Source organism: Psittacula echo (assembly GCF_963264785.1).
Source record: "Psittacula echo genome assembly, chromosome: 2".
Taxonomy (NCBI): domain Eukaryota; kingdom Metazoa; phylum Chordata; class Aves; order Psittaciformes; family Psittacidae; genus Psittacula; species Psittacula echo.
Genome location: NC_137737.1, coordinates 17380671 through 17406266, shown reverse-complemented (window position 1 = coordinate 17406266; position 25596 = coordinate 17380671). Strand labels below are relative to the sequence as shown.

General features: G+C 37.0%; 1 protein-coding gene across 1 annotated transcript in view; it reads left to right on the top strand.

Annotated features, from left to right (window-relative positions):
- Positions 1-25596, top strand: part of HIBADH (3-hydroxyisobutyrate dehydrogenase) — an 83071-nt gene that overhangs the window by 16512 nt on the left and 40963 nt on the right. The gene's annotated exons all lie outside the window — the stretch shown is intronic.

The window sequence follows — 25596 nt, the reverse complement described above, 5'->3', positions numbered from 1 at the left end:
GAGGCATGATGCGCAAGCTAGAAAGAGCATCGCCTGAGTTTCAGCTCATGAAGATGAGTGTGGGTGAGGAACAAAAACTAACCATCTTTTTAATTTTCAACTGAAAACTAAGGCAGGATTTGGCTACACACTAGAAGCTAAAATTTTCATGCAAATTCTAATATGAACAGAAAGTTGGAAGACTCAGGTAGGCAATATTGAAAAAGATAATGGGGAAGACAAGATTCTTGCTTCTCAGACAAAATAGCAATCCTTTTTTTATATAAAGTTAGATAACTTGTCAGCCTGGGAATAAAAACCACAGGGAAAAAGTATGTTGTGGGCTGATAATATATGTCTGATCCTTTTCTAAACACAGCATGGCCTTCTACTTATCATTTGGGCAATTGTGACATCTTCCATGTGGTTCTTTTCAGTCCCTTTCCCCCAAATATGTTGTTTACCCAAGGGAATTATTTACTTTTTAGAAATCTCTGTAATTGGTTTTTAACCGTGAGGCTTTAAGGCTGCTATAACTACAAAGAATGAAAGAAAACTTTGATTCCAAACAACGCTACCTGTCTTGGGGGTTTTGTTCCTTGAGAAAATGGTAATGTTGAGGCTGGGTTTAATATACAGTGGACTGGTCTGAATACAAATTGCCCTTTTGGCATTAGTGGTTTATCTGAATACAAGTTATTTGGTGTTTAGTGTCAGTTACAGATGGAGTGATATTCTGAAGGAGGGGGAAAAAATTGAGATTTAGCTTTCTAGTACATCATATGTTTGTGAATGCCAAGGAGCGGTCTGTACAAATCATGTTTGAAGTGGGCAGTTGCTAGAAATGTGGAGAAGTTAAGTGTGTTGGAAAGAGATTTTATGTTATGCTTTGTTATTTCCATTTTTCAGGACCTAACACATCAAGTCTTTGGGGTGTTTTTGAATGTCCTGACTGGATTGTTGGCCTTCAGACAAAACACTAAATAGAGAAGTATGCTCGGCTCTCTAGAAATTGGCAGGCATTATTCTGTTGCTGTAGACTTGGCAGGAGTGTGAGGGAGGGCGTCTGTGGGATGCAGTGAGGAGGAAGAGAAAGCAGCATGCCTGAACTGTTGTCTTTAGATCTGTCTGTTTACTAGCTGCTATTGGCAGACGATTCCACTTGTGTTTTTAGGTATTTGGGTGTTGCCTGATGGATGCTCATGTTCATCTGCACTGTGAACAAGTTATTTCTCAAACTAAATAATATTTTAAATATTGCTTGGGCTATAAACCTTATGGAGAAATAGTGGTGATTTTAATCCTGTCTTGATATTGCAAACAAAGTATCTTAAGGCCTAGTGTTAGTGCCAGATTTCAGTGGCTTGTTTGCAGCCCTTAGCCCTGAAAGATTCTTTCCTCTGATCTTTTTCAGATGGCCTGTGCACCAATGTAGTAGGGACATCTTCTTCATATGATTTGTCTGCAGCATTTATTTGCAGCTTACAGTCAGGATGCATTAGTGGAAATTGATGCACCAAGTTACTTTGTATTAACTGACTTTGGAAAATACTTCTTATCCCTGTAGTTGCATGCAGATTATGCTGCTAATGCTGTCTAGAGATAGCAATCGGTTTACCCTGGGATTAGGATCTCTTGCAGGTCCACCTGAGAAAGTTGTGTCACAGTTCCCAGTGCTGCCCTGATTTGTGAGCTTTGTGAGCATATAGCCAATGAGGAAACATCTTCAAAGTCTGTGGGTTTAGGTTTTTTTTGTTGTTTTGGTTGGTTGGTTGTGTTTTTTTTTTTTTTAATCTGGAGGAGTATATCTTTTTGCAAAGATTGGATTCTGCATCTTCGTATGTATAAAAGGCTTTTAAAGCACATGTTATCACAGAAGCATATTTAAAACTGACTTCTCCTGGTGGTGAAGATACTACTGGTTGAATAAGGGATCTAAATTTAGCCTTCAAGAATTGTGTCAAGTTTGTCCTTCCACTGATTTCACTGATGGTATGATACAGATTCCCACCTTGCAATACAGAGCAAGCGTTACTAGTGTTTTCACTGATGTCACTGTAACATTTCTCTCTTTAATTCAGTATGCAAAATGTGCGTTGTCTAAAGTACAGTTGGTGAAATGGCTTTTTTATTCCTGATGTGATACTTTCTTCATTGTAAGCATTGTTAGTGTTCAGATACTGACTTTTTAACGTTTTTTCCCTTCCACTGACTCTTGAAATTACATCAGCTCCTTTTAGGCTCAAAATACATTGTATTGCATTCTACTGGAACTTCACAAAAAGGTGTGACAGCTTGATTTACTTTCCTGTTTTTGAAGGTACAGATAAACTGTTTTCAATTCTTTTGTAAGTGCAGTTCTTTAGATCCGATAATGAAACTTACATAGATCTTTCCTCTCATTGTTTCCTTTAGCCAATAAAAAAATCAGACTGCTAATTGTTAGTAACAGCTGTCATGTAGAGAACTGGAGTCATGCTACAATGGTAATAAACAGTAGAATGAAACATTTTTTTGTAGGAACCATGGCTTGGAGCTGGTTAGAAAAGGCTGGAGTTTCTATGGCAGCTGTCATTTCAAACTGTTTGATCTCATAGTACTACTTCCATAAGCTCCAGCTAGCCATTAAGTGATGGAAAGAACATTAGTAGTAGCACTCGCAAATTGAGATTTCAGCTCTCTGGTAATGTAAAGTAAAATGTGAGTTCTTGAAGGGCAAATTGCAGATTTATCCCCTTTATGACCAGATATGTACTTAATATGGAGCAAAGATTTTTTTTTTTGTTTATAAATACTGTGAATATCTTTTATTTCATTTCAAAGAGCAATATATTTCAATATTCCAGCTTTTTTATTAAAAATTAAAGAGGGCACCTGCATAAAACTGAGAAGTGAATGTATTTCAGCGGCATCATCACACTGATAGCAGATTAAATAGGCCAAACAATAATTGGTGAATGTGATTCTCTTACTTGAACGTTGAACGTTTACTGCAGTGTCTTTTCAAAGGAAAGCAGAAGAAAGGTCTTGAAGAAGAGTTAAGACTATGTATATGCACACCAGTGCTTGCAAAGATGATTTGAAAGATGTTTTCGGACTAGACTAAATAATAAAAAATAGTAATTAGTGGTTCAAATGTTGTATCTCTTAGCTTGTAAATTCTGTTGTAATAAGGAGGCATCACTGATGTGTTCGCCAGATGTTTTGTTTGGTTTTGGCTTTTTGACCTGCTAATTCAGTGACTGGAATATCTGTTAGGATCCTTGAAACACTGTCATGATGAAGCAGGTTTATGACTTTGGAACTAATAATTCTGACCTGTCACCCTCGATAGCAGGTGTTCTTGTTGGTGAGGAAAAGATCTAACGGCATAGCAGTATTTGCCCCATTGTTATTTCCTGATTTATGCTTTTATGCTATATTTCTAAAGCCTGAATGCGTGTACTCAAAATGGCCGCAGTGTTCTCTGTGCTCCTGGTACTGAGCATATAATTTTCACATCATGTCTTCTTCAGCTCTTCCTCAGCCACTCCACATCTTGCCTAATCTTTTCTTTCCTAACATGTTTCTTAATTTGTATGTGTTCATTTTTTCTGGGTATGTCTGATTAATTTTTTGCAAAGTTGGTGATGTAGGTATGGTGGTAGAAATGACAATGTGCAACCTTAATGTTAAAGGTCATACGAAAAATGTTGAGTTATTCTGAAATTTAAGTGAGGTAAAAGTAGTGCAGGAAGTAACTGATAAAAAAAAAAGGGAGAATCAAGTGAAATGAGGACAAAGAAATGCTTTGACATCTGAGATGCTTAAAACCCTTCTGATTCCTAATAACTTACATTTTAAACTCTTTAACAATACTTGCGTTTGTCAGAATTAAGCTGGTTTAATAGACCTATTTTGTTGGAGAGAAGATGGAAAGGAATTAAGATCTTGAAAATGTTGCACATTTGATGAGGATGCAAAAGGTAGCAGGAGGCAAGAAAGAATAAACAGGTTTGTTGAGAGTATCATCTGAAAGTGTTCACTGAGGTAGAGACGATTATCCTATTATGACTAAAAGGGTGAAATGACTGATTTTATTAAAGTATAGTGTATTTTTTGGCTGTGCAGTTGTGTGTAGTCTGGCCAACTAGTGACCGATGTGGAGGAAATATATCTGTCTCCATTTATTCAAAGGTGTAAAGATGAGTTATTCATTATGGCCCAGTGGGATATAACTAGGAATAATAGGCTGGAAATCATTAAGGAAAGAAAAAATGCGTGCTGTGTCTACCAGGAAAAACATCCTAACGACATTCTTAATGCATTGTGGAATAATTTTCCAAAGGAGATAGTTGAAGCCAAATATCTCAACATGCTTTAAACTGTACTGGGCAAAGTGCTAGGAACTATTCTGTAGGGAAAAATCTTTAACTGGCAGGAGGATGGCTACACGATCTAATAGGTCTTTTCCATCTCTAATGTCTACAATTCTGTTGTGTTCTCACACATGGTGTTCAAAAACAGTTAAAGGAACACTGTCCAGATGGAAGTTAAAAATCCCTGTGGCACTCTTTGAAAAGGAGTAAGGGATAACTGCGGAATTAGAGCCAACATTCCTTTTCTCAGTAAAACTGGTTCTAATATCCATGGCTGTATGCGAGCTGTTACCGCATTCCTAATAGCTGCTCTGTTTGCTTGTGGTTACTTTAATGCTAGTATCTGGCTCATCCTATCATGTGTTCTGTGATACACAGGTTAAGAAAGATCTTCACATTTTAGCCTGTCCTAAATCCTAGGGAATAAAATAATTTAATTTAATCTTTTAAATGTTGATTGCTTCTTCTAGAGAACTTTTAAAGTTAAAGAATTGCAGGTGGTGCTTGGAAATGTTTCTGGAATGCGTGATGACTTTGAAGCTTTCTACAAAGTTTGTTTTAATTTTGCAAGTTTGTAAGCTTCTTTTTCTCTCTTTTTGCTCTTTAGACAGAGCCTTGTGTTTAAAGTGTATATTTTTCATTTAGTCAAAGAATCTAGTATGACTTCTGTGCTTGGGACAGTGGGGATGATGAGCACCAGACCTTAATAACTCCTTGACTTCTTCTGAGTCCTCGTACTGTATTATGCTGAATGTGGATAGCACACATGTCGGCAGCAAGCCCAACACCACACACACCAGAGCAGGAAGTACAGACTGGAAGGTGCAGCACAGAGTGGAACTGGAAGAACACTGTACTGGCACAACAGCCTTCAGTGTGAGGACAGTCCCCACCAGCTACAAGCATTGGAAGTGCCACTGGAGAAAGTGCAACTTATTCTGGATCTTAATGCATCAAAGTTATACTTGCAATTCAGTGTTGCCTTAAACAGACTTTTTCAGTCTGTGAGTGCAACTCCTGTTTTTTAAAAATAATCCAGGGAAATAATCCAGAGAAACCTGATTTACTGTCTTGATTTTGGCTGGGAGAGAGTTAATATTCTTCCTAGTAGTTGCTACAGTGCTGTGGGTTTTGGATTTAGTCTGAGAATAATGTTGATAACACACCAATGTTTCAGTTGTTGCTAAGTAGTGCTTATCCTGGTCAAGGACTTTTCAGTTTCCCATGCTCTGCAACAAGGAGATGCATAGGAAGCCAGGAGTAAGCAGAGAGAGGACACTTGACCCAAAGTAGCCGAAGGGATATTCCATACCATGGAACATCATGCTCAGTATATAAAATGTGGGGAGTTGGCCAGGAGGGGTCGATCACTGCTCAGGGACAGGAATTGATCAGCAGGTGATGAGCGCTTGTATTGTGCATCACTTGTGTTTCTTGGGTTTTATTTCTCCCTCTGTTTTTGTTGTCTCCCTTTTAATGACTATGATTATTATTATTATATTTCATTTAATAAACTGTTCTTATCTCAACCCACAGATTTACCCTTTGTTCAGTTCTCCTCCACATCCCCACAGGTGATGGTGTGAGTGAGTGGCTGTGTTGTACTTAGTTGCTGGCTGGGGTTAAACCACAATACTTACTTAGATGGATTGAGCTACTGAAGACTTAGAATTACATGTTTTATTTTGTCTCTGTTCTGGTTTGAGCTGGGAAAATGTTAATTCTTCCTAGTACTTTCTATCCCAGTAGACAATGGGATAAGGACAATCCCGTAAGGACAATGGGATAAAGACAATCTCTTAATCAGCAGGAGAGATCTGCAGATCTTAGACTAGACACATGAGAAGAAACATTAACATCCTAAGTAAAAAAAGCCAAACCAACCAAAACCCAAAAACCACAACAGATGGGGGAAACTATTTGGCAGTCAGGGACAACTGACCTTGCCTTTGAAAGTAAATTGTTTGTTGATCCCCTAAATGGCTAGATCCAGAATCAGTAGGAATGAATACTGATCTTCTATAGACTCCTATCTGGATGATGGTAGTATTCTGGGTTACTTATGTTTTCTTTTTAAAGTCATGGTGATGACTTGGGCACGGATGGGATTTAGGTGTGACAATCCAGAGCCATTCTAGGTCACTGGTTCGTTGCAGAAAGTTCTCTTGTAGAGGAGGACATCTTTATATTTTGACAAGTTTCTTAAGTTGTGCTAATAAAAAAGGGGAGAATGTTCTGTTGGAAGTACTCTCTCTGCGGTTTAAACAAATACCTAAAAATTATTCCATATTTATAGTGCTTACTGTAGTATTGCCTGTTGTGAAACAATTCAACAGCTTGAGCTTTTGTCCTTGGCAGGACTGCTTGTAATTAATCCACAGAGAGCACATAGAAATATCAAGATTTCCTAATTCCTCCTCCTCCAACCACAGTTTAAAAATCCTTATTGTTTATATGATTAAATAAAAGCATAAGAGAAACAGTATTACCTTTTGCAGTTGATAAGCATTTGGTATTCAGCTGTGAGCATACGATCTATGTAAACATTCACCTTTCAGTTCTAGTCCTGTTGGCTCACCACTTTGATCTACTGAAATGCAGGGGAGAGAGGAGAGTCACATACAGTTCTTTCATGCCAAGCACAATATAAGACCTGAAGTGAAAACAGAATTACTTACTGCACTGTAGTTGGCCTACGACTTTAAACCTTAAAACTTAGTTATCCTTTTCATTGCTGTAGTTTCACTGGGACAAAGTGTGTAGAATTTCCTAGACTTTAGACAGCTTTATTCTGTATCTATTCATAGGAAGAATTAAAGGGTGGCTTGACAGGAACACAGTAAGGCATGGAAACATCACCCTAATGCTGACCCTTCAGTTTCTGTTCCTGGTTCTATAAGCAGTTGTATTTTAATAATTCTGTATTGTGAAAGAATGTTAAATTTATCTGCAGTAAAAGGGGGGTGGTGGAGAGGAGGAAGGTGAATTGTGAAATACTGTGTAACGCTTTTATAAATTAAAAAAAGTACTATTTTAAATAAATCCACATAGTGATTTTATAGTATCCCTTTAGGTTGTTTAGCTGTTAGTAAATAACAGGGATTTTAGAAGTATGGTTTAGGTCAGTGTCAAAAATACTAATCTGACATATAATTATTATCCATTTGCTTTATTTGATATGAGCTGCTGCAAACTGTAAGATCCTAGCTACTCAGTAACTACATCGTTTAACCATATGCAGTCAGAAACAACACATTTTTGCTGTCATTTTGTTTCGCATCTGTGTTTCCTTTGCTTTCTGAAATTGTATGGTGGGAATGCATGGCTTGTGGCTCTTAGTATGTTTGCCGGTGTGGAAGTACAGAGAAAGTCACATTGACTTTTAGCTCTGGCTGGGGAACACACTATTTGGCTTTCATTTGTGTTAGATTTCTTGGTTTTGCTTAAAGTCATGACTTTTCAGAAATCAATATAAAATCAACTCATAGATCTGTACATATATATGACTATATAGTTCTTCAAACTATATATATAACAATCTATGACTATATATATTATATATATAGACATATATATGACTAGTTAGCTCTTCAAACTCAGTTGATTTTTGATGTCAAACATTTCTCTGATTAAACTGTTTCCCAGAATCGCTACAATTGCCAGAAGTATAAAAGCAGTATTTGGGAGCAGCTAAAGGTTTTTTGTCTTGAATAAGGCATTTTATATTGAGTATGATGGAAGAATAGAGATTTCTTCTCTCTTTTAAAAGTTGGAGGACAATTGGGAAAAGGAATTTTCAGTAGTGTAATCAGCATGTGGTACGTTGTAATAGAGCTCTTGTCAGAGTGTGTGTAACTTCCTATTTCTGCAGATACTTATCTTAGAATTTATATTAGTGGGGAGTTGTGGGTGATGCTGGGGCAGTGGGAAGGTTTCATAGCAGAAGTGTTAAATGAGAAGCTGATGGGAATTTGGCAAGCAGGAGAGTTTCCTGAGATGGAGCATCCTCTTAGCAGCCTTGGGCTGAACCCTGGCTGCTTCTTAGGGCTCCCACCCTGTCCAAGATGGAAGTTCCTGCAGAGAGCACTAATAGCATCCCTTATGGCCTCAGTGTGTTATGCTAAGGCGTGGGGCTTCACTGCTGTGAAACAGTGCAATAAATGCCTCCCAGGGCCAAAATGAACATGCCTGATCACCTAAATGCAGAATTCCTGTGCTAGGACAAACTGGACTATAGGAAGGTATTTCTATTCATTGTGCAGTGACTGCACACCTAATAAAGAAGGTGATTAATCTGTTACTGTTTGGTCACTGGCACTTTTTTCCCACTGTATTAACATGCTTAGCAATTCTTAATACTAAATAGGTGCTCGTAGTCACATTTAGTATGTTGTTTTCCTTAGCAGACAATTACACCAAGCTTGAGTGGAGCATTTTTTGGTAACTGGGTTAAAGGATCCTTAGAAGATTGAAACAGTAGGCAGCAAAGCTTGTTAAGGAGTTTTTATTTTACAAGCCCTCAAGAATTCAGAATATGGCTTGCTTACTACTTAAAAAAGTCCAAACGTCCCTTAAAGACTCCCATTTCAGAGCCAGCATCAAATCTATGCTGTACTTGTCTAAAAATCCAAACATGCACTCTTGGCCGTTACTGTTTACTGAATCAGAACCCTACTGTTTCCATTGCACTGTATCTAATTTATCCTAAGTGACCACAAAACCTAAAATTATTTATATGTTGGCACCTAACAGCACTACCATAGTTAAAGGTCTGTTGGCATTTCCATTATAAACCTTCCCTTTGAGAGGTTTATAACTTGGCGGTTTTGCTTTTGCTTCAGGCTCAAATGTGCCATTTTCCTCCAATTCTTTTACAGAATTTCATTTAAGCCAGTTTGGCCATTATTTATTTTAGAGTGTGTATGCTGGGGAGAGGAAGGGAACACACTATTTAATTTTGGTTTCAGAAGCTTTTTGGTCAGACTATATAATGAAAGAAAAATGGTGCTTTTTATTTTATTTCATATGTACTTAACCCTTCTTTGCATGTGTCCAAGTTACCAAAACCATGCTTTTTCGGGTTGCTCCCAATGTTTATGTGCTTCACATCCACTCCCACCCGCTCATCCATCTTGCCTGCCCCTACCCAATAACATGCTTTGAGGAAGCATCCCCTTGGCTTCTGGCAGTGAAAGGTTTTGGGGGGAGTGGATGCAGTAGCACACAGTGAATGTCCTGTTGAGAGGCCTCAAGCCAACCAGTCCAACTGAGAAAACAGATGGAGCTTAATTGGAAAAAGACAGGCCAAATGCAGTTGTCAGTCAAATGTAACCCTATGTGGTTAAGAGTGGCATTTCCTATGGCTCTGCCATTTCTTGTGGGATGTGTGTAAATTGCTGCTTGGGTGCAGTAATCTTCTGAGTCTAAAAGTGGAGTGAGTTGCCAGTTTCCCTTGCTCCTGAATGCTGAACCACAGAGGAATTTCAACACTTTTTAAAGTAATAAATTCTTGCCACAGTATTCTATTATGATGATAATTAAGTTCTTGCCACATAAATAATACGTATCTATAATGTTTCAGTACTAATCATAATAACACAGTATCTCTGTCCTTTTACATTGTGGTTTAAGAATACAAAGAAGGGAAATTGTGTGCAGAGAGGTAGAAGCATTTATTAGACCAAATGATACAGCTGAAAATAGAAGACAAGTTTCTGAGTCAGTTCCTTCATCACATGGTGCAATAAGCTGGAGAGTACAATAATGCTGTCTTTTTTTTCTTCCCTTTTGCTATTGAATTACAAGAAAAAGCTACTCGGTGGAAAACAAAGTGGGGAGAGGATATGTGGTTTGACAGCTTCTTGTATACTCATCATTGTGGGGTCTTCTTTTTTCAGGTGGTTCATGCAGGTTAATCATTGGACAAATAAGTAATGAAACTGCTTTGTTGTATTTTATCTTCTGTTTTATTAACAAGAGGGAGAAGGGAAGCATGAGTATAATTAATTACGGCAGCAGATGCCAGTAGCTCATTGAACCATAGGGCATTAGATCCCATTGAAGTATTTGAGTCTTTTCCATTTTGGCTTTTTCCCCCCCCCTAATTCCAGATGTTAATGAGTTCATAGGTCAAACATTCAAAATCTTGAATGTTTTAAATTTTATTAGTTTATTTTTAGTTTGTTGGCATTAATATTTAAAAACACTGAAGGCTGAAACTTCAGTATATATTCAAACCCACTACTTTCGGCTTTGGACTCTAGAAACAGAAGCTTACAGAAACAGCAAATGTCAAAAGATGCATCATTACTTCATCACTATCAAAACTTCAATTTTAAATACATTTTCACTGGTGTCCATTTATTGCTAAGGATCAAGAAATTTAAACTATATGCAGTCATGGGAAAGAAAATCATTAGAAGTACTTTAATAGAGCGCATCTGTAAAGCTCCAATTTCAATACTTAAGCACTTAATGAAGACAATGGGAATTTAGTGCAAACTGAAGAGGTATGTCCTCAGTGTCTGTTCAGTGTCTGCAGGGTAATCTGTCTGTCTTACACTTCTGAGTTATTGTCTTTGAAATTGAAGGATTTCAAAGCACTACATAGAGCTGACATCCTGGGCATGATTTGGGTGGAGTTTTCATGCAGCTATAAGCTAATAATTTTAATTATTTGGAAATATCCTTCATCACGAACTAAACATAGAGGATTTATTATTTGGTGTCAACTAAGTTCAAGCATTTATTGTTTGCTATTTTCAGAATCTAACCTCACTAATACATTGCTTAAAGCCTGTTAAATTAAAACATAGCCCAATAACTTATACTCCTTTCTACCTTTCTTGGAAATGGAGTAGTACTGGGTTAAAATATTTTGTGGTTACTTTCAAAGCAGCATCTCCTGCAAATACAACCTTGAAGTAGAACTATGTATTTAGGCTTCACAAGTTGTTATGTTTTGTTACTACCTCATTTATGTCTCTTCAGCACAACAAACACTGACTCACTTTAAATGCTGTCCGTCTCTTCCTAACTCTCTAATTGAAGCAGAGATAACGTCCATCCACTCTAGTAGGTGTATTGCTGTTTCTCATGAGGTAGCAACTGGGTATGAGCATTCCTTAGTCTCTATCATTTTATAACAACTTGAGTATCCTCTACACTGGCTGATGAAATAAAACACATTTTCTAAATTCCAGTCGTTGCCCTGGATTTCCAGTGACAAAATATGTGGGGAAAAAAGAACTGGAGAAGGTTTGTTAGCTGAAATGTACTTCTCTGTAAGTACCTGGTGCAGAGTGCAATTGCAAAGGAGTGTTTCTTTTATTGGTGGATGGCTTTAGTGTAGTTATAACTGTTCCTCATGCTCATGTGGGTTGCTGAAACCACTAAAGTTTGTTTGCAGCTTTGCCAAGTGTTATTAGAATATATACCAACAGCTCTCACTAGGACAGTACCTACCTGCTCTTGATCGCCTGCATGTGTTGCTTCAGCTGTATTTGAACTTCCCACGCTGAGGATATGTTTTTGAAGGGCAGTACGATTTGGATACCTTAGAACTCTAGAGATAATTTGTGCAAACAATCATTACTTTGCCTCCCTCATCAGGTAGTTCTGATGAAAGCCAACAGATTTAATTGTCACTGTGAATAAGTACTCACTATGGTGAGACAGAGCTCCACAGTTCTTATGTATTTAAATAAGGCCCTGTTTGTAAGTGGCGCACATAGGCTCTCAACATTTTTCTTTTCCTTACAAAGCAAACAAAAGCAAACAAACTAAAAATGGCCACAAAGATGTAAACATGCTCCCAAAAAACCCCAGTTTCTGATTTTTTCTTGCGTTCATTTTCATATATTTGTGGAAATTTCTGTATTTTTTCCCCAATATTTAGAAATTGTCAATATTCACTCACACTTACCTGTGTTTTAGTGTACATGTTCATCATAGAAGGATATTCAAAAGTGCACAAGGTACATATTACATGCAGGTGCTCCTGTTAACTCAAAAAAACCCCAAAAAACCACTAAAATTTTAAAATCTAAAACTTAAGTTTAAAAATTTAAATCTAAATTTACAGGAAAGACATGGGATAATTATGATGTATTTGATGATAGTGGAAATGGTATCAACAAATACAAATAACTGCTGTCCCTTCTAAAATATGAGATTATAAGAAAGTGACTTATATTACAATACAGTAAAATCATATAACTTTACATGTATTAGTGTTTCAGTTATTAACAGTTAATATTTGAATGTTTCATTTTCTCCTTCCTCTCTGTGTTGACTCCGTGTACAACTCAGTCAGCAGCAATTTCTTAGTATGAGTTTCTTAATGAGTAGAGGTGTTGCACAGTTAGTCTGATGGACTTTTCTTCTTGCTCTCTCTAGTACTGTTGTGTATTTTAGACCTCTTATTCGTGTAGAAAAGTAAATAAGGATTTAATTGCAGTTCTCCCCTCAATGCTAAGCCACATATTTGGCATACAACTGTCATAAGGGTTTCTTTTCTATGCCTTAGAATGACCTTAAGTTGACCTAAAATGACTAGTTTCTGCAGGGATTGGAATGGCTCAGGCTCAGAAAGGTTCTTGTCTGTCACTTGGTGACTGGTTCTTGTGTGTGTGTTTTAAATGACATCATAGTGTCTGTACTATCAGTTCCTAACAAAGACAGAAAAACTAGTTCCACATGCTTTAATGCAATCTGATTTAAAATGCTTCCATATACTCAGTGGAGCAGCAGAGATATCTATAGACACCATGGTTTTATTTTTAAATAATATATGCTGGAATTATAGTAGGTTTAAGATATCTGTCTGTTTCATTGCAAATCCATCTAAAACACTAATCATAATTCATGTTCCCTCATTCTTTCCACATTTAGGGGTGTTACCTGGGTTTGGAATAGCCAGCTGTCTCAAACACTATCCGCATTTTTAAAGGAATAAGAGGTCTTGGCAGACACTGGAACAATTAATTGGCTTTTTCAGCCAAGTCAGGTTAGGAAAGTATTTTGTGGGGAGGGGGCTGGGTGGGAGGGGAATACAACCTCCTGGTTTCAAGTTTGAGTTCTGTTAACCCTTTAGGAATGGTAGTCAGACTTTGCTATGCACAGTTCTCCGTCTCTGACATTTGTGAAATTTATTTCTTAAGTGAAAAGATTCTAAACTATTAACATAGAGGAAAAACATGTTTTATTAGGGGGAGATGCCTGGAATGAGGTGACAAGTATTGAATTTAAATCATGGTGGGGTTAAAAACCTCTGAGGTTAAATAGAATTAGCCATAGAATCTGTATTAAAGAACTCTAACCTCCTCCTAGTATGTACTTTTAGAACACAAGGAGGAAAGTGACATCTGAGCACAGGATGACACTATATTCCCATTGAATTAAATGAAGTATTTCCAGGCTGGACTTGCTCACCACATTCAACACCTTGGCTTAACCATGGATGCTTAGTTAATATTTAATTTCCAGCTCCATAGCTTCGCTTATTTTCATTCTAAACCAGAACAAGTACTAAACACCAAATTTTAATTAAATGTATGTCCTTGCATTCCTGAAATGTTTAGTTTGAAGTCCTGGAATTGTTACTCAGTCTGCTTTTTCACAACTCTGTGTACATTTTAGTGCCAGTGAATCAATTTATGGCAAAGAATTTTCAACTCAGTTGCTTTTAACAGTTGGCAGCCCTTGTTCCAAAGACTGTTTGTTTGTTTGTTTGTTTCAATTGTCCTGTACAGAGTAAACTGCTAGCAGTTTAGACTGGAAACTGTAAAGTTAAACTTTTTGGAATCGTTACTGCCCCAAGTGGGTATATAAACCATATTGAACAAAATTTATTTAGCCTATTAAAAAGTCAGTCTAAAACTGCATTTAATTAGTTTACACTATTACATCACTTCTAGTGGGGAGTAGAACTTAGGCAGAGTAAAAGGAGCTCTATCAGGTGAGCTGACTGTGGCCCATATGGGGCTTTAAGATAATGATGAGTTTAAATTTCCTCTTAGAGCTAAGTGAGAATAAAACTGGAGGCAATAAATACTCTTGGCCAAAGCCATTAAATGAAAAAGCCGGGAATTCTCCAGCTCTTGACTTAAATTGTTTGTTTATCAGCTGGCGCCTAGTCTGGAGTCAAGAGCTGGAGATTTCTATCTGTGACAGAACTTTGAAACTCTTGCAGGACACTTTCATTTTAACTTAAGGTAACTCGAGTTTATAGCTTTGGCTTTAAAGATTACTAATGATTTACTCATTTCCTTACCATTTAACCAGAGAGGACTTTTTCCCAGGAAGGGATCTGTGTTTATTTAGGGCCTTTGTCTGTGGAGGGATTAAAAGGCAGCCCACCAGCATTGTGAACTTGATGGTAATAAAAGGTCACCAACACACACCATAAAAACATTCTTACTATGGAATTAATTATACAGTGTAATTTTACAAAGCATTTCAGTAACCTTCCTTTTAAACTTCTGCTGTATTTGATTTTTCCTCGAATGGGGGAAATTCAGCTTTGGCATTAATTGTGTGAATTAGACTTTGTGTGTATGTGTACAACTGTTTACAGTATAATATACTCATCGACAAGTTCAACTCACAATTGAAAACAATTGTAAAATTACAGCTGAAGTTAGACCTAGACATGTGAACTTAAAGACTTAAAATACTGCATACTGTGAGCAACAGAATGAAAAAAAGACTTGTTAGCTAAGAAATGCAAATGGTTAACTTAAACATTGTTGCCATGTTTGGTATTTTTATAGAATATCACATATTTTCCAAGCCATTAAACACTGCTCAAACAAAATCCTCTTATTTTTTCTAAGCCACCAGGTGGCATTGCAGCCCAGCCTGCTCAAAATAGGCAATTGATAATTTATAAAGATTAGTGCAGAAGACATTTCTCCCCTCCACCTCATTCATTTTCTTTTACTTTTATGGCTTAGCTTAGAATATCTGATAATGATGTTTAATATTCCTTAAAACCAAAGTGATTTCATTCTAGGTTTTGTTCACAAAGGTAAAAAGTGTTGAAATTGTCGTAGTAGGGTATTGGCAAAACCTTTTTTTCGCTTCAGTAAGGTGATAGCAACAGAATTATGTTCCTTTTTAACTTCGTGAATGAGCTTAGATTCATTGGCAGTGAAGTTCACAAAAATTTCTTAAAAGCTGTGAAGTAGACAGGCGTAGAAGAATACGTAGGGTAATCCATGTGATTTTCTGTATTGAGTGCAATGATATCTTGCTACATTCAGAATAAAGATGAAAAAGTACAATTATGAAGTTGTGTTTTTTTCTCTTTTGCCTTAGAAGGATATATTTCCTCTATTTTCAATTAGCATTTTATTATACCTCCATACTCTTTTATAAATGGGCAAAAGAGATTTCATACCCATGAAAAATAACTAGAAAATCACCTTTCACCAATTAACTGAAATATTAAATAGCTCGTAATGTGTCATGTAGCCTGTTTGACAAATCTAATACAATCCCGTAGTCAAAAACATAGTAAATCTGTAGTTTGACTAAGGAGGATTCTTCTTCCCCAGTTTTGTATTTTTTTACGTGTACTTTTACTCTTTCTCCTGAAACAGATGAATTTAAAGTATTCCTGGAGTAATTTATCTGCAGTTTTACTAAATGCCACTCCTCTTGTGCTGTTGCCCTTTTTCTTAGGCCATTAAATGAGCATAACCCATTCTAAGAAACATATATGTTTTCAAAGTAAATGTCTCTGACCTCCCACCTTGTTGAAGTCTAAACATACATGTTTTGCCGTAGTCTGAGATGCAGCCTAACTGAAACACCAAAAATTCAGATACTAGGGGAATAAGAAAAACCCCATGTGATAATTTAGGTAATGCTTTCAGCAAATCATACTTCAACATTGATTTCTTCACTAAGGAAAGTAGTACCTAAGATTAGGTAATTGATGCTTTTGACCCTGGATATTAAACTTTTAAACTTGATACAACAGTCTGCCTCTAAGCTTTGTTGTATACTGATATTGCTACTTACTTAACATCAAAAAGCTGTGGTAGTTTGCCTTTATAGATTGCGCCTGTGTTCTGGAATTGCCTCCTGCTGTCCTTGAACTGTTTCTTAGTTTAACGTGTTAGATTTTCTCATCAAAGCTTTTAAGCACGATGTTTAGTTAACACTTGTTCTATCAAATCTGATACAGTAGACTGGTTTGGAGTAAAACTGTTCTTTTCATTAACAAACACGATAGCCTCTTTCCCAGCACATCATGGGGTTTTCGTGTAATGATATGCACATGCAGATTTTACATTGCATGTAATCTTTATGTTTGCCCAGTTTGCAGTCATTGCTCTAGGACTAGAGTAAATGACTGTTCTTTGCCAAGATTCCAAAAGTAAACGGGCCTCATTAAAAATAATGGTTGCTGAGGAAAAAAATCTCTGTAAGTTGAAGCGGTTTGCTTACAGACCTGTTTAACCATAATGCAATTTTGATTCCCTGTCTGCTGGTACAGTTCAGTGTAACACCACTGCTACTGAGAGCTGCTAGGGGATTCATGGCACAGAGATGAAAACCAAGAATGTCTGGATAAAGGAAAAAAAAATAGATTTAAGATCCGAAGCATTGTTTGAGCTGGATAGATAAAAACTGGGGAGTGGGAGAAGAAAAGAGTAATAAAATGTCTTTTAATGACTTCAGAAAACAGAATTCTTTTTGACTTTCCATTTGACATAATATGTGCCTGTGTACATATTGCGTCAAAACCATGGCAATGCTGTGGATTGCTCTGCCCATTTTTGAAGTAGTTTGAGAAACATTTTTTTTTAAATAAAAAATTCAATAAAAGCGTATAATGGGAATGTTTAATTACTATAATGAGTTACAGCTACAGTCATTTTAGAGTGGGTGGATTTTACAGTATTTGTGTACTTACTGCTTTAAACTTTACAAGAGTTATTTCCTACATAGACACTTCTCTTTTTTTTTTTTCATCCTTCTGTTTGTAAATGTTTTGGCTTGCGTCAGTGAAAATGGAAAAGCTTAAATATGCAGCCTGTGATCTTTAGAAAATTTGGAAAATGTTTGGCTACTTTCTTGGCAAAAGTTGGCATTTTCCAAGATACATCTATACGGGCACAAACGATGTGGCTTTGCATATGATTTTTTGCAGTTGATGTTCCTAGTAATATTTTGGTTTAACCCTATGTGAAATTTCAAAAGGTACAGAAAGCCCTTTCCTTAAGGGGGGAAAAAAGTCTGCATATTCCCGAAGTCTCTCAGATTTGTAGCAGATGCACTGAAATGCCACTGCTAAAATAAAACAAAATCCAATTTTTTTTTTTTTTTTTTTTTTTAACAAAACACTAGTTAGTGGCCAAGTAAAGATACCACACTAATGAGAACATATAAAACTCCTAACCTCTGGTTTATACTCCAGGTCATACCTGCTTGGAAGTAAATGTAGAGGAAGAAATTAAAGCTGCTTCTGTAGAAAAGCCCTCAGGCTTTTAAAATAGATGCCCGAAACAATTGTTTTCACCATTTTCTGGGATTAGAGAATTACCATTTCATAAATTGGGGGTAAAATAGATAAGTAGAGAGATTATAAGGTAAAACCCTTAGAAGTCCCAGCAAGTTTCAGAACTGCAGAATCTACTTTGGAAGCAGAATTTGCAGCTGGCCTGTGTTGGATAATGGAGCAGTACTGAGAACAGTTCAAACAGTGTCTTCAAGGAGGTTAGTAACTTTTCAAAGGTCAGTCCTGTTACTCATAGTTATACTTTCCTGTACCTTTGCTCAGGGCTGTGCCTGACTGAATTGTAGAACTTCTCCTTCCAGGACACCAAGTAACTATTAAGGAAAGCTATTCTGTGGGAGAAGTGGGGTGTAGGCTGGAGTGTTTGTGCAACAAGCGTTAAACAATGAGGAAAACATTGGCTATTGGAGTAAAAACCGAATGGTTATATGGTCTTCATGTGACCCACTTCATTTGATGATAAAGAGGGAAGAGAAGGTGTCAGGGAACATCTTTTAAGTGTGTGTTTGTTTGACTGTTTCAGATTATTACTTTGTTGAAAAAAATAAAAATAAAAAAATATGCATTAGTGCAACAGGCAAGGGGTTTCCTCTCATGGAGAAATAGTACACATCCTGAAAGGCATTTCTGTCCTTTCCTGGTTTGTGAACAACGTGCCTGGTATAAATGCTTCTGGAATTTTTCGTTTTCTTAAAAATAAGATGTCTGTTAAGTCGTTTTCTTAAAAATAAGATGTCTGTTAAGTAAGGTGACAATCAGTAAATTCAGAATATTCAATCTTGAAATTTTAAGTACATCATTGCTTATTCCTAATTTGACTTTTTAAAATTACTTCAGAAATAATGTTTTAAGCAAGTAATAAACTGTTTAAAGTTCTCACCTATGGACTATATACTTTTTAGGTGCTAGTAGATAGGACTTATTAAATAGCGTTTGTGTGCACGTTTATATCCATGTTCTTTTCTCTTATCTTACAGTGCTCTACCTTACATATCAGAAATGACCTAATAAAATGAATGACCAAAAGTGTAAAATTTGCTTGCAACAACAAGAACCTAAAATAACCATTTTATAATGCCAGTGAGGTAGCTGACTATGTGTGTTATGAGGTAATAAGATATTCTCTGATGTGTTTACTACATTCAGACTTCCACGGAAACATGTATTGAAGCCATAAAATGACAGTAATTGTAGTAGCATACACCTTACCTTCTTACTGAATTATTTCTGTTGCATTCATGATTATTGAGTTAAATAATTTTTGTTGCAACTATAAACATTTTATGGAAAGGAGAATTGATAGTTTTTCAGTTTGTCAGTAACTTAAGTATGCTGCGATCTCTAATTTTTTATTTGTGTAAAATCATGTAATGGTTAAAAGTTGCAGCACTGCACTGCCTCACAATATTGAGATAACTTTGAAATTATTTACATATAAATCTAGTCTATTACATATGTATGATGTATAGTGTTATAGGAAGCTCAGATTAATATGATTAGACACTTTTTTCAAAACTGACATTGTCTGTCATTTCCACACAATGTGTTGAATGAGGGTGGTTGTGTTCTGAACATATTATCAACACTTTGCCTTCTTTAATAGTGTCAGGTTTTATATAATTTTTTATAAGAATCCATTCCCTTTTAGTTTAAAAAGGTTTTAGGTTTTTATCCATACTAATAAACTGTAGGAAAATTGTTAACATTTTGATGGTTTTGAAGAAAAATTAACCAGCATAGTGCAAGTTGTATCTGTTACATTAAACTACACTTTTTCATGGATTTAGATTTTATTATTTAATACTTAACAATCTTCCTTACATTTTCCAAGACTGACTCACGTAACTATAGAATGTATCTATGTTCCTCTGTTAACTTTATTTTTCAAGTTACACACTTGTGTCTTGTATAATGAAAATAACCTGTATCCTTTGAAAACCGTTAGAGTAACAGTAAGAGTAATCAACAGTAAGAGTACCAAACAGTAGGAGTAATCAGTATATGCATGGGAAGCAAACAGAAGGTAGCAATTGAGAGCTGTAGATACTGAATGACAATGAACTACTGAACGATGTGCTTTTCTTCTACTGACAGGACAATTTGAATGACTGAGGGCATGAATGTCTATGGTGAAAGAAAGTGAGGATGGAAAGGTATGTGCTTCCCAGTGAAAATAGAGTGGCAAGTAAGGTGTTTGAGATAGTTTTGCGGTAAGAATGTTCTCTAAAGGAAGGAATTGAAAAGGCAGAGAGAAGTAAGACTGTCCTAGAAGTCTTAGCATAGTCTAACATTTTCTCCTAAAATTTCTTGGGGAGCAGGAGGTGCTTGACTTTTTGGGGGGAAGTTTTTCCTAAAAGTGAAAGTAGCATGCTGAAGATGCTGCTTTGCTTCATATGTTTTTTTCATGTAGCCTCTGAAGCATGCAGCTCTAGACAGGTGAACTCCAAAGAGAAGTAGCTAAGTAGAAAATGCTGTAATGAGTATTGGGGGAGACTGTGACACTGCTGGATTGGGGACTGCCCAAGAAAAAGGTGAAGTGTCACCTACATACCTAAGACGGATCCAGAGTTACTAAGGGGAAGCAGGAAGGGGTCACGGGGACCCCTGACTTTGAGAGTTCTGTACTGATTAACTCAGAGTGCCAAGGGTTTATGTCTCTCTCCAAATGAAGAATGGGATGCTTTTACACCTTGTTTTTGTGGGAGGAGTTTGTCTGAATGAGTATATTATACCATAAAGGAATAGCTTTGTTAATGTTAAGCTGAAAGTGTTCAAGGACAGGCTGGATAGGGCTTTGAACAGCCTGGTACAGCAGAAGGTGTCCCTGCCCATGGCAGGGGGGTTGGAACTAGATGAGCTTTAAGGTCCCTTCCAACCCAAACCATTCTATGACTATATGATTCTTGCTTTGACTAATAGAAAAACTATAGACCTACTGGATGAAGAATATGATTTCCTCAAAAGCACATACAACCTGAGCATTGCAAAACTATGAAATCTAGAAAGTAATATTGGTTAGCACATCCTAGACTACTTCCTGCATGTCAGGGCTGTTGTGAAATCTAGTCTATTTAAGGGAGGCATATTCTATCACTCATTAGGAAGGAAGTAGCAGCATGCTGTACTGTCCTGGTGTCTCATTTTCATAGGAGTTCTGATTTATAAGGACTTTCTGGGGTCATCTAGTCCAGCCTCCCCCTTGAAGCAAGACTGTTGCAAAGGTTGGATGGGGTAGACTGTGGCTTTCTTCTGCCAAGTCTTGAAAACCTTCAAGGGTGGAAATTCCACTACTCTTGTCTGGTTAACCAGATTTATTGACAAACCCCCGTCTCAGCAAAAAAGTTTTGTAGCCATTTTGTGGAGATGAGATATATATTCCAGAGTTATATCCCAAAATGTTGGGGGAAAGAAGCATATGGAAGAATTAAAGCCCTTTGTAGGTATTTTTTTTGTAGTCAGTCCTTATATTTTTGAGATGTGACATCTGAAAATCCTGTGTCTTGTTTCATGAACACTGTACCTTAGACATACTGCTGGAATCTTAAACATAACAGTTCTGAGAGTCTCGGAATTGGTCTTAAAATATTAACCAGTGGCAGTAATCCAAAGACACATGTAGCTGGACTTAAGATTCTCATAATCTAAGTAGATTTGAAAACCGGCTTTGCATGTCAAGTTGTGTTTGGGTTCCAGAATTCAGACAAGTTGATAGATGATCCTATAATTTCTTTGAGCATGTGGTTTTCACTGCATGGATTCAGTCACAAATTTGGTAGCTTGTCTTTGCTTGGATAGATAGTGACAAAGCCAGAAGAAATTAAATAGGCAATACAATTCTTTTTCTAACTTTGCAGCCTTCAGTAAATTGTTGATATATTTAGTCAATCAGTTCCTTGGGTGCTTCTGTAAAAATAAAAAACGATGGTATGATTAGGACGTCTGTAGCAATCCCATGACAACACAGTTGTTAAGTGATCTTTTATTGTCTGTATGTAATCTTTTTCTTAGAGGTGGGTCCTTTTATCACAGGGAAAAAAGCTTATATTCTTCTTTGATCAGTGTTTTTCTGTGTGGTAACATTAATAGGTCCTGGGAATTCCTTAAGAGTAGAAGCCTAATAATTATCTCTGCTGTCAAAGAGCTATTCTCGTTGATGCTTGGTTTTTGCAATGTCTAATGTCAAGGTTCTATACCAGTAATTAGTACCAACACTTCCCACACACTGAATTTACGGCACTGTGACCACATTTTTACATATGTTGAGGGATACTTCAGTAACCCCCGTAACATGAGGATATTAAGAAATATGCTGTTATTTCTCCCTAGAAATTTAGTTTGCTCAGTTTTTTGGTTTTTGCTGTCTGGCAGCAAGTGTAATATTGTGTTATTATGTAATGTTTTTCACCTAGTTATACGTGATATTTTATAGAAGCATCCTTTCCATCCTGCCAATGCAAAACAACTTCTATTGAAGACCTTTTTAACTGGTAGAAGATATTAAGTGGCCAGATAAAGTAAAAACATAGGAGGCCTACCAGAATGCAAGTTACTGATATTGAATCTTTAACCTTGTGGTATTCTAGGAATGAATAAACAAAGGAATAACTTTTTCTCACAAACTGGAGCATGAGTAATCGATGAAAGCGAGATAAAAGCCTTTTTTTTTTTTAATGCTACATGAGACTACTTCTAATAGGGTCTTAGGAACTAATTTCTGTTCATTTCTGACTGAACTAGAGTTAAGGGATTATAAGAACCTATTTTGAAAAATGCGTAGCAGAAGCACTGTCAGCAGTACACATGTATGTGTTATCAGTCTTACCAGCAGTACCAATGTATTTTGCTACAGGTCAGATGGTCAAGCCCTTTTCTATGAACAATACATCAGCTGTAAATCCTTATGCCTAAATTTCAGTGTTAACAGAACTCCTCTGTCCATTGCCATAATAATTGAGCTGTTTCTGAGCAGAAAATACTATAAATATCTTCATTTGAAGCTCACTTAGTTTTTAGGGGATTATTTTTATTTGTATATGGGAAAATCACACAATCAGTTTTGGCTTGAAAGGTGGTGTAGCTAGTGGGTGACTTCATATTCTTCTCTTTAATTTTTCTTTTCACAGGATTGAAATCCATAATCTTGGAGTAATCGCCATGCAGTTTCCATAACTTGTATACATACAGTTACTGTTGGTAAATGAATATGATAGATGGTATTTGTTGGAGGCTGAATTTATCAATGGAAGGAAATGTGTCTGGGATAGCTAGATCCATAATTAGGAACATCACTAGGAAAAATCATAAAGATTGTGAAGTCAGCTTAGGTTGCTGAGGGACTAATACAATGCGGTTGTTATGGGAGAGGAATGGGCATGTTTGGTTACAGTGTTTTATGCCACTACATAATTTTTTAAGTGTATTTGAGGGTTTCTGCATTGTGCTCTGTGGTGGGGATTTTTACTATGGTTGTGCTGGACCTTGCTCTTTCTTTGTCATCACTTCACTTCTGTGACATGGGAATTCTATCCTGATTTGTATCTGCAGTGTGTTATTACAGTGTGTCCAAAGCCCAGTAGACTGGCAGACTTCTGGCTAGCTGCACATTGTATGTATATGTTCTGCTGCCAGAGATTTGGCAGGATTTGGTATCTCTGATCCTGTCCTTTACTTGTGTCCTCTACTGCACTCATGCCATGGAATGTGGGTTCTTCAGCTCATTTCTGCATTTTGATGACTATAATACTTCTTGCTAGTGACATTTATTTTCAGTCATCTGTTTTTCATTTGAGCACTGATTCTGGTTTGCCTTCTTTTAACTTTGAAAAAGGTGAGTGATTGTCAAGAATAAATATAAAGAAAATGTAGTTCTGAGCTTCCCTTCACATATTCCTGGTGCTTCAGCCTACGCTGTTTCATTGGCTTTCCTACAGATCATAAATACTGTTTGAGTGAGAGCTTTAGAGAATGGCATTTAACATTATATAAATGATCAGTACCTTATTATTCACTGAAAAGGCCAAGGAGTAGCAGTAGATAAGGATTAAACTAGTGAGTCTTCTCCAACTCCGGAGTTAAAGTACAGATCATAGAGATGCTTTTTCATACGTTGTGATGAAAAGAGTTGATGTTTGAATGGTTTTATGAAATCAGTGCAAAATCAGTACAGGGATCTTATTTCCCACTTGTTCTCATGGGAAATAATCTCCCTGGGAGATCTGTAGGGAAGAGCCTATATGCCTCTTTAGCTTAATATAGTCAGTGCTATGCATACATATGGAGATTACTGTAGGAGTTTCCCATAAAAAAACCTTTGCTTTAGGGGTTTGAAACTCTTGCTGAAGAAGTACTGTTTGGGTAAATGTCGTGACTTATTAGGGTGATGAATCTTAAGGAATATTTCAGTTCATTCCTCCTGACATAGCCTTCAGTTCTGGTACCTGCAGTTTAGCAGCATTTCCAGAGTACCTAGGGTACACAAGCACCCTTCTTGTTCTGGTACCTGCGGTTTAACAGCATTTCCAGAGTACCTAGGGTGCACAAGCACCCTTCCTTACGTAACTCATACAGTTTTACTGTAAGAGCTAAGGTGACTGTACGAAAGTTCACCTACTCCCTTCTCTGGTGGCTGGGAAGATGTTTATAGAAACACTCGTGTGGGTTCTTTTTTTGCAGTGGCTCTACATTATCACCAAGACCAGTACCATCAACTTTGAGTCATTAAACATGAGAGAAATTGATTTAGAATGGGGGCAGATTTGGAATGTTGCTCTCGAGAACAGAGAGAAATAAATGATGAATAAAAAGTGCATTTCCATTTCCATCTCTGTCTTTTCTAGGAGTGCAGAAGGGCATTTTTCCTAATGATTATTATCCTTTTGCACTTGCTACAATTAATTAGAGTATCCAGTGTGGCTGGGTGTGGGACTGGCCAGAACAGCCATTCTTCTGAATAGATCCCTCAGTTAACACAGCTAAAGCAGAGGCTTGATCCACATAAACAGGACGACAGAGTGCCAGGACAAAAGGGAGGTGAGCATGGCTGCTGTAATGAAAGGGGTAGTATCAGACCACCATTGTGGTGAGCCTGTTACAGTAGAGGTTTGGGGAAAATTGCAGGAGGCTGGCACATGGCTGGATGCGTGGTACTACTATCCCAAACATGTGACCCAGCCTGTGTGCTCAGCAGAACTTTAAAAGGAAGTGTATTAAGTGGTAAGAAATTTAATACAGTGCTTCCTACTTTGAAGCTAAGATGAGCTTGCTGTAGGGTTTAATTTTGCTTGGAAACTGATGCAGCAGGCTGTGCACCACAGCAGAGTAGAAACAGCCACAGTATAAAAACTGCTTCTAACATGTGACAAAGTCAATTGTGAAGAAGCCATTCAAGGGGCCAGAAGGAAGCTTTCTTTATCTAGAATGATTGAAAATTGTGACTGAAAAGTTCCTGCCTGTCATTCCATGAGATTAAAGTCTCTGACCCACCATCCTTTTTTGTTTTCCTACTTGGTTATCTTATCTGTGGTATAGCTATTGCTTTGATGGTTTAATTGTATGTGTCTCTTGACCTCTTTAATGATAGCCTTCTGTTGGCCTACTCTTACTTGCCTTGATCAGGTGACCATATGGCATCATGCTAACTTCCTCCAGTGAAGTGTTTTAATGGAGACTGCTTCTCCTATGCAAGGAAAACTTCCTATAGTATAAATCTCTCTTCTTCATCTCCCAGGGTCT